We start from the raw sequence: 9,937 nt of genomic DNA, 5'->3' as shown, positions 1-9,937 counted from the left end.
TAGAAATATAGTCTGAAATATGAACACTATATACACACACAAAGAGGAGGTTTATTTTACAAACCACGTTATTTGTACAAATCATACAAATCCTATTCAACCAATCATAATTTTTTATCTTGTTCATTTTTTTGTAATTATAAGAGGTTTATTAATTATTTTTATTGTAAAGAGTGTTAATCATGAATATTATCATTTTCATTATATTAATTTTAGAGAAATACATAAAACAGTTTCATTAAAATTTCATAAGTATTATATGAAACAATTTTATAACCATATATGAAACAACTTCATCAAAAAAAAGTATTATATAAAACAATTTCATAAGATTATCGATAGATGAGGGTGGTTTGCACAGTTTTTACAGATATGGGTGATTCCCCTAAACTCGCATGCCCTTGTCTATTTCCTATACCCGTACTAAATGAATTCAAAATATCTTTCAAATGAGAGAGTTCCTAACACTTAATAAAGACCTACATATAAAAGCCACAGTACTACTACTAGCAGACCCGTCCAAGGAGTCCATAAATATCCTCTGTATCAACCAAAAGTGTGAGTTAGATCTAATTCTTTTGATTGGTTGACCACCTTCTCAAACATGTGCTAGAGCCTGTCATGTAGCACCATTTCTTCCAAGATCTTGTCATGTTAACACAAAAGCCACAATCAAAAACCTGATGTATGAAGTCTGTTGAAGACAACTTTTGGTTAGATCCATCTCAGAAGATATAAACAAGAGACCATCTTTAAAACCAATTTGTCCTCCAAAATGCTTTTGAAGATCCGTTCCAACAGGAACCAAAACCAACCAGGGCCACACCAATAAGGACTATAAATAGCAGCCAAGTAAGAAACAATCAGCATCAAAACCTAATTATAACCGGTAGATGTAAGTGATTCCCTTTTATTATGTTTATGCTACATGTTTACTGAAATGGTGATCTACGATCATAGAGATGATTTTATCACTCTGGTCTCTTACATCAGGATTTAGGCCATTATGAGAGTTGCTTTTCAATATGTATATATTGTGGAGTTGGAGCTACAAAATTGCCACTTTTTATATTGCAGTGACTTGTCTCACAACAATTTTAAGCATATATCTTCACTACAGAGTTGTTACTCATCTAACTTGTAACTTCTTTGTAAAATCCTATCCTTTACCGTATTAGAATATATATGTACTTTTATATGTTTGCTTATTACCAGTACCTTTACCATATCATCTTCAGCCACAAGCAACATGTATGTCCCATCATCAACCTATACACACACTTTTGATATGTTTATAATGATGTGATCTAACGTGAATAAATCTTATAGAGATGCTTGGTGTTTGACAGACAAACTTACTTGCAGCAGAAACCCGACCGTAAGAATAACAAACTAACCACTTACTATTTTCACATATTATCATAAAATCTGATAATTTTCCCAGTTGGATGCACCCCAGCAGACCATATTCAGAGATCAAATGTAGCAGATGCTTCTGTTTGAAAACAAGTTCCCTGATGTAATCATAAGATACTTGTATCTGTAGGAAGTATTGGTGTCATTCAAGGATCATAAATTGCTTCCTGCACCCATTTAGACAACAAATGATTCGTTTGTCCTATAATTCTTCGTAGGAAACAAAACAGTCATCACCTGTAAACAGACCAAACAGTACAAGAACCTCAAAAATTGTCTCAACAGGCAAACTGTGGTGGTCGATCCATATATACCTCCTCAAGAAAGCCATTGAGAAGGACATTCTTGTTACCTAACAGAAGGAGAAGCCAGTAATGAGTGCCACTGCAATAAACGTATTTGTGATTCCTCCAAAACCCCCCTCACACTATTTGGTAAGAGGAAAAAAGATGAGAAACAAAGACATGCCATAGAAAACTTACTTACTTAGCATTGCTACAGAAGTCGAATACACCTGCAAATAAAACTTCCTTTAATAAACCAACATCTATCTTATCTATCTATACAAAAATGCAATTAGAACGTAATACCAACGAGAGTTTCTTCAACTTAGGCTTCAAATTCTCATGACCAAATGCCATCACAAATCTTCAACTACACTATCCTATTCATATACTTCTCTCTATTGTAAACATTTGTTAACTTTTTGGTTTTCCTTTTTTCTTGGTTTCTAGATTTGATAGATTTTGATGTATGCAACTTTCATTCGTTAAATTTGCTAGCATCAACAATAAATAAATATAAATATTTGACATTGCATGTTTGTATCGAGTACATAGGATTATAGCTTCACCTTTGGCCCACCCTGGACCTTGTAGGTGCTGTAAAATGCCTAGTTAAGAACAACCTTCAATTTGACTTAACTAGACAGTGATCAAATCAATCTTAGACATTGATTGAAGTAAGCAGCTATTTTGGTGCAACTCATCAATTCAATACAGAAGGATGATAGTTAACAAGAAATTAACAAGTGCTGTCTCTTTCTTCCATCTAATTAATTACAGTCAAAGTTGGGCAAAAAATAGTCAGATAAGTGCAAACATGATCTTTCCTATGATATGTTTTAACTTCTTTTTAACAAGAAAGGAAATCATACACGTGGCAACAAAGTAGCTGATCACTTCTTTGGCAAGGAATAAGGTACAACCTAAAATCACGGGGAACACTGATATTATGAACAAATAGCAAACAGCAACTTTGGCCTTACCTTCACAATTTTGTCAGCATACTTCATCACCATAGACACATCGATACCACTGCAAATCCAGAACAAATAGCAAGTATGAATCGCGCAACAGCAAATGCCAAATCTTGAACCGGCCTCTTGTGGAATGTTATTAGCATAATAATATTATTTATTAGTATTATTAATACATCAAAAATCAAACAGAATTTACAGTACGAATGTTGGTGTAATTTGTTGATTTTTCTCAATTCCAATCGAATGCAACAGGCAGATTAAACCTAGATATCCTCACCTTATGAAATGCATTCAACCTAACAACCAACACACATAAAATGTCTAACCAAATGGAGAATCAGACAAGGAAGAAGCAGGTTACGCCAAAAACAAAAACAGAACCAGATTAGGGCAGAATACATACCTGATATATGAATATAAATTAAACCAAACTGAGAGAAATCGAGAGTGATGTAGAGATGATGGCGACACGAGGACGGGACAACGACGGAGAAATCGACGAAGGCGACAGCAAAATCGGAAAAGAAATCATCAGGGCCGGCAACAACAGAGAGAGAGAGAGAGAGATCGAGACTTCGAGAGGCCAGAGCGATGGGTTTAAAAAATATATTTTTCTAAAATTAATAAATAATTAAAACAAAGGTTTTTGAAACTCACCGGCTCCACCTTCAAAACCACTGTCGTCCACTAACCATCATTGCTCTACCTTTTAACCATCATCGGCTACCGATCACCACCGTCTATCACCACTCTTACCATCGGCCACCACCACTATCACCATAAACAAAACCACCTCTGCCTATACTACTACTACCATCAACTATATCAAATTTTTCATTCAAATTTGGTACTATTATATATGCATGTATTTATAAATTATAATCTATAGAAGAGGAAGATATATCAATCTATGAATTTTTGTTGCAAAAAGTTCAACTTTATTTCGTTAAATTAGCAACTAAGTCATCTTTTTGTTTGCCCAAGATGTTACAGTGCAATCCTACAAAGATAGCATCCTCTTCTGCAGTAGCAACTTTCCATTCTAGGTACAGAATTTTGCTTCAGGCTTCAATGAAGCTATGATTGTAAATCTGGTTAAATCTTGGATAAAGACTCACGGAATGGGATCTTTTTGCTTATTAGCAACCATTACAAGATGTGTTGAGAGTAATTGTGATGTTAAACACACTTTCTCAATTTTGTTCTATCAAGGGGTATTTGATTACTAATTATTATTTTAATCGACAAGAGAGTTATAATAACACCGTTTCATTATCTGCTAGTATGACTACTTCTAACTGCTTTTAAAGATATATCGGGAAGAATAGATACATATATGTGAATCTTTAAATTGAGGATCTTTGTGCATTTCTTGTCAAATGATTATATCACCCAATTACAGGAAATATTTGGAGTGTCAAATATTTCCATAAATTAAAAAAAAAAACCCCTGAAAAACAGGGAAATGAAATCTCAATGGATTAGCAAAGCGAAGGATCAGTAAATAGTTTTTAACAAAAGTAAGGAGCATTTTTGTTGTACCTTGATTTTTTATTTTTTAATTTCATATTGTACGGTATAATACCTATAAACCAAACAAATCTAGCCCCTTATTATCCCCATGTGGAGGTTGGCTTGGAATTGAAGAGGTACATGATTCAAACGAGTTACCCTAGGATGACGAAATTGAGGGTGGTGATGGATCAGATGGCGGAGGAATATGGTCATCATCAAAAGAAAGGATGACCATATTCCCATATGTAAGGAGCAAGAATTCGAAGATATATTGGCAAGTTGTAAAAGAAGGCAACAAATAATGTCAAAAACCAAGAAAGAGAAACTAAAAAAACATTATTCATTTCATTTGTAGGTTTTTAAGGAGGTGTTTGGATGTGTTTAGGAAGTGACTATGTGAAGTTGAATAATCAAAATTAGATAATCAATTGTAATAAAACATAGTGCATGAATAGGTGTTTTGACGCGTTTCTACAACTTGAAGTTGTAATAATCACTTTTAGTGGTATTGAAGTTCTTGATCACATATTAAGCACTCATTTCTTTACTTTTAGGTAGTTTATTTTCTTTTATTTCAACCTTGAGTCTTTTTTATTACATTATTTTTTATTTGTTTATACTTGGAGCTAAATTGAGTGATTAACTTGTCTTTACACCATTTGAGTATAAGTGATCTTAACTTGGAAACACTATGTTCTATGTTGCAGCATTCCAGCAGCATTGATCTGTTAAGAAGCGACCTTTTGGGAAGTGCTTAATGATTCAGCTATCGATTTAGAATGAAGACAATTTTTTGTTAATCTGTTGGTTAAAGACCACTATAGTTGGAGAAGGGGTTTTTGGAGGTTGCTTTTGTTCATGATGTGATATCCCCATTTTCTCTTTTCACCTTTTGTTTCCCTTCTTGAAACCATGGCTTTTCCAAGGCTTTTGTCTTCTTCATTGGCTCTTTTGTATAAATAGGACTCCATGGTAGCTCATAAATCCATCCCAAAAATCACTAAAGAATCAGATATGAAGTTCTTATGTTTGTGCAAGTTAGTTTTTAATTTTCTTTAAATAGTGTTCTTCATTTTGAGTTGCTGCAGCATTATTCTTACTTTATTTACTTTTCTTGTCATTTAATTTTCGCTCTTTATATTCAGTCATTTATATATATGTCTTTACTTTCTGTTCTTTATATTTCTTGTCATTTAATTTCTGTGATGAGTAGCTAATTTCATTAGTTTGGGTGTAAGACAAAGTGTGAAATGTTAAACCGAAGAAAAGTGGACGTTGTTTCGCAATAACAACGTTCCGCTATTTCATTTAAGTTTTTTATAAAAACCAAGTACACTTCTTGACGAGTTGATCACTTTGAAAGTGCTAAAGTGTCATGGTCTTGGAGATAAGCAATTGAATGCACGTCAACTTGAATGATATGAGAGGTAAACTTGAGAAAGTTACCGACAAGGAGACTTGCCATTTATGTCTTTCAAAATTAACTCTCGACAGGTTGGTCACTCTTTAAAAGTGTCAAAGTGCGATAGATTCAGAGATGAACTATCTAGAACACACACCAACTTGAATGATATGGGAATCGGCTCGAGAGAGTGATTTTTAACAAATAGATTTGTTTATTTATATATTTTGAAGACACCATTTTATCACTATCTATGGTCCTGATACCACATAGAAATATGGGTTGAAAGCTATAATATAGTGCGATGGTGGAAGTCTGAGAGGAATACCTTCAAAATAGATGGTAGAACTAGTTTTGGCTTATTGTATGTTGTAGCACTCCTACAACATTGTGTGTTGGAAGTTGTGTTTACATTTCACACAAGTCTTACACCTATGCTAACCTTTTATATTTTGTTATTTCATTATTGTTAACTTAGATCCAACTGAAGTCTTCAATTTTATCATCTGAAATCATTTCTTTCATTGGACCCTTATTAAGCCTTTACTACAATCTCCATGGACGGTATCCGGTTTTTACCACTTTATTACTTGGAAAAGACGACATTAGATCATATTGTATACTTGCTTTGTGGTTCCTTTTTATAAGTCTAAGGGTGTGAAAAATAACCTACCAGCTAGAGACACGAATACCATACTATTTAGAACGCATATACCATCAAGGATCAATATGATCAAACAATGTCAAGACTCTACACAGGCCGAATACGACCGAGTCATAGACCCATGAATCCATTCCATCACAACTTCAACTTACATGGCTCCAATTTGAATGATCAACACACCCAAAATATGTAATCTCAAATAAATATGTAGTAAATGCAAAATATGTTCAAATGTCACATTGAACAATTTTTGTGGAACAAAGTCCCAAAATACATTTAAAATCAATTTCAAACCAACAAAACATCAATAGAAATATATTTACTTCATATTTATGCAACTTCATTTATCAGAATGGGAATATATCCTAAAACTCCTATTTATTTGAATCAACCTTCAAAATATCACATTTTAATGATTTCTATCTCCAAATGTCTCAAAACCCAAAATATACATATTTTCTAGGTTTTGTGAAATCAAATCTACCAAGGATGCATACATACCAAATAAGCACCTACATTTGATAAAATCACAAGGAACACATTTGAAAGCTCAAAATACACATTTTTTTTATGTATACATGGTTTTCACAAAATACTTGAAACTCACATTCCTAGGTTAAGTTAAACCTAGTTTCCAAACTCCCTTGCTTCTAAACATAAAGGCTTGATTTCCACAAACAAAGATCTTCCAAGAAATTCCTCAAAACCATAAATCAAGCCTTGGAATACACCAAAAATGAACACAAACTTCAGATCTAACAAGGTCCCTAAACTAGAACTCAAAATCACCAAAGGGTTTACCTTTTCAAGGATTTGAAACCTTCCAACCAAAAACTTTGTGATGGAGCTCTTTCAAGCCTCCAAACTAAAGCTTCTAATCCACACGCTTCTTTTCCTCTCAAAAGCTCCCAAAGATTTAAAGGATTGCCCCAAAGTGAAATAAATTGGGAGAGAAATGGAGAGGATGGAACCTAAATGACAAAACCCTAAATAAATAGGGTTTTAATCTGACTGCATGTCATTGCAACCTTATATATATGCCCAGGACGCATATACGGTATCCTATGCCCAAAATCTCACTCATAACTTCATATATGTAACCTCAGTTGTGACCTGGTTGCCTAAATCTTTATCTCAAGTTTCACCTATGTTTTGACACTCGAGTGAGTCAGACGACTTCGATCGTGACCCAAGTCATGTGCCAAGTCGTTGGGACCCTTTTGATTCCCGAAAGTCCTTGTTTTCCCTATCCTTTTGACCCTGAAACAACCCAAGGCAATTAAATACGGTTAAACCCAATAACTTAATATTAATACATCAAATGTAATTTGTTTAACCCATAATTGTATCTAATGAAAATGTAATCCTCCCAATTTTATAAAAGATTTTGTCCTCGAAATCTACACCAATTAATCAGTAATGGATCGTGCTCTCTGGAATTTCTCTCGGTTTCGAAACCACTTGGTCTTCCAACATGATAAACAGACCTCATCAACTGAATCTCAAAGCTAGTAACCCATTTCTCCTAGTCATGATATCATTGTATTAGGAAATAAATTGGAAAGGTTAAGAAAGCTTTTAAACTCAAAATAAGCCTAACCGACAACTCAACATACCATTCATCCCTGAATATTGAACTTTCCAAAGATACAGACATCAAAGTCTTACAATTTCTCACACCAGACGACTCCATTCCAAGAGAACACATGCAATAGGATACGGCTTCCACTTGGAATTTAATTACCTTTCCATTACATTTGCCAACTCGAACATCCCCACGATCATTACAAGTTTCAACCTCAAACTTCAATATGCTTCTACTCTCTTGAGGGAGCATAAAGCTTATGCTTATTAATAAAATGTCTAAAACAAAATTTTAGTTGTCTTCCTACCTTGAGTAGCCCTATACTAACTCAAAGATAGCTTCATTCTAGACTCGTTACTTCCACATGAAACATTGTTTAACCTCGAATTCCTACCTTAGGTTTCCTCCAACCCTTATGACTTCTCTTGATCATGGAATTCAGAACCATGCCAATCAAGGACAGATTATCCCGAGCATGGTCGTCATACTCACATCAAGAATACGATCTCAACCATTTGAACTCTCCCACATAAAGTTCACCACCACTTGAGTCTAATCTGGATGAGCCATTCTAGTTCATTATAAAGAACCCTTCGAGTAACCACATTACACCCTCGATATTACCAACCATGACAACTCAACTATTTCTTTCACCCAAATTCTATTATCAAAGTATCAATAATCTATTTCATTCGTCATTGCTTGACCCAAGACAACCCCAAAACTAAACTTGCATCCCAAACTACCACACTGCATACCGAACACATAACTTTCAAAACCTCCACTTCAATTCCTAACTTAAAAAATTATATAACACTAATGTAGCCTCACAATACCTATCTGTCGAACTAAACGAGGTCGACCACACAAGAATACTTACCAAAATTACTCTAGATGAACTATTATAGTTCTACGGTACACTTACTCATGGCATGTAAGTTACCTGACTCAAGCACAAGTTAATATACAACAACCCATTTTTATCGAATCGAAAACAAAAGTTATACAACAATTTCCTTTAATATTTTCCTCTGTAATCGACAAAGTGACATGAAATAGATTTTCAACAAAACTTTGTATACAACTCATGCAATAAAGTGACTTCATGCCCTTTCAGAATTTTGGCCCCACTTCCTCATATAACAAAATTATTTATCATAACATGTAGCATATCATGTACACATAATTTATTACAACATGGAATGAGTCAAGCAATTTGTTTAACATAATGCAAGAAATTAGTTAAGGTCCAAAGTCCTAGAGCCATGCTTATAAACTTAATTGGTCTTGTTATCCATCTATGGATGTTCAAGCACCCAAGGTAAGCTCCTAATCATGCGACAATAGGTCTACCACCTCTCTAAAGATATATCCACGATTCAACAAGCCTATGGTCCAAACATGACCCTCTTCCTTGACCCACTGGTCAGCTTAAGTTAATCATCATGATTACTTGTCACTTGAAAATGCTATAACTTATCAATTCCGCCAAAACCCAACGGTTAAGAATGCACTCGCTACCCCCATTGATCTTCACAACAAGGAAATTCGAGTGTGAATGTAACTGTAAATTCATAACCATACTGGACATGTGTGATTGTAAATATACATTACATGAGAATCCTTGCTACCCTTTTCATGCTTCTCAATGCTAGTGATTCTATTAGCACCAAAACATCATATGTTAAGGATGCTAGCCGCACTTTCTCACTTTTCTTCACTTAATTTCTCTAGTTTAAGTCCAAGCATCTTTCTTATACTTATACTCTGATATCAACTTGTAACAATCCAATTCAGGAAAAGAGCGACTAATTTAAGTTTTGAAAATACGGGTGTTACAAATTTCTTCTTCAAGTTTCGAGAGAGAGAGAGAGAGAGAGAGAGATTGGGGAGACATGTCAAGAAAGAGGAGGAAAAGAGAAAAAAGATCATTCAAATCTCGAGGTTGATGTTCCACCATTTGAGGTAAGAAATTCTCTTGGGTCTTGTAATATGATGCTTGCACCGGTGATTTTCGAATTATATACATGTTTAATGCCCCGATTAGTTAAATGAATAATGAATTAAAGTTGGTATTTCAGTTCATAACAAAAG

General features: G+C 34.3%; 1 long non-coding RNA gene across 2 annotated transcripts; it reads right to left on the bottom strand.

Annotated features, from left to right (window-relative positions):
• Nucleotides 1-430: 430 nt before the first annotated feature.
• LOC112507802 lies at nucleotides 431-3,249 on the bottom strand. Of its 2 annotated transcripts, none has more exons than XR_003068567.1 (5): nucleotides 3,081-3,249; nucleotides 2,684-2,732; nucleotides 1,903-1,930; nucleotides 1,405-1,768; nucleotides 431-680 (listed from the first exon to the last, which is right to left on the bottom strand). It is a non-coding gene; the product is annotated as an uncharacterized LOC112507802 (long non-coding RNA). The 2 variants fall into 2 exon arrangements; XR_003068568.1 differs by lacking the exon at nucleotides 431-680 and having other exon boundaries at nucleotides 1,416-1,583; nucleotides 1,654-1,768.
• Between the last annotated feature and the right edge of the window lie 6,688 nt (nucleotides 3,250-9,937).

Source organism: Cynara cardunculus (assembly GCF_001531365.2).
Source record: "Cynara cardunculus var. scolymus isolate 2C chromosome LG 2, CcrdV1, whole genome shotgun sequence".
Classification (NCBI taxonomy): domain Eukaryota; kingdom Viridiplantae; phylum Streptophyta; class Magnoliopsida; order Asterales; family Asteraceae; genus Cynara; species Cynara cardunculus.
Note: the sequence above shows the minus strand (reverse complement) of the source record. Positions and strands in the feature narration are given on the sequence as shown.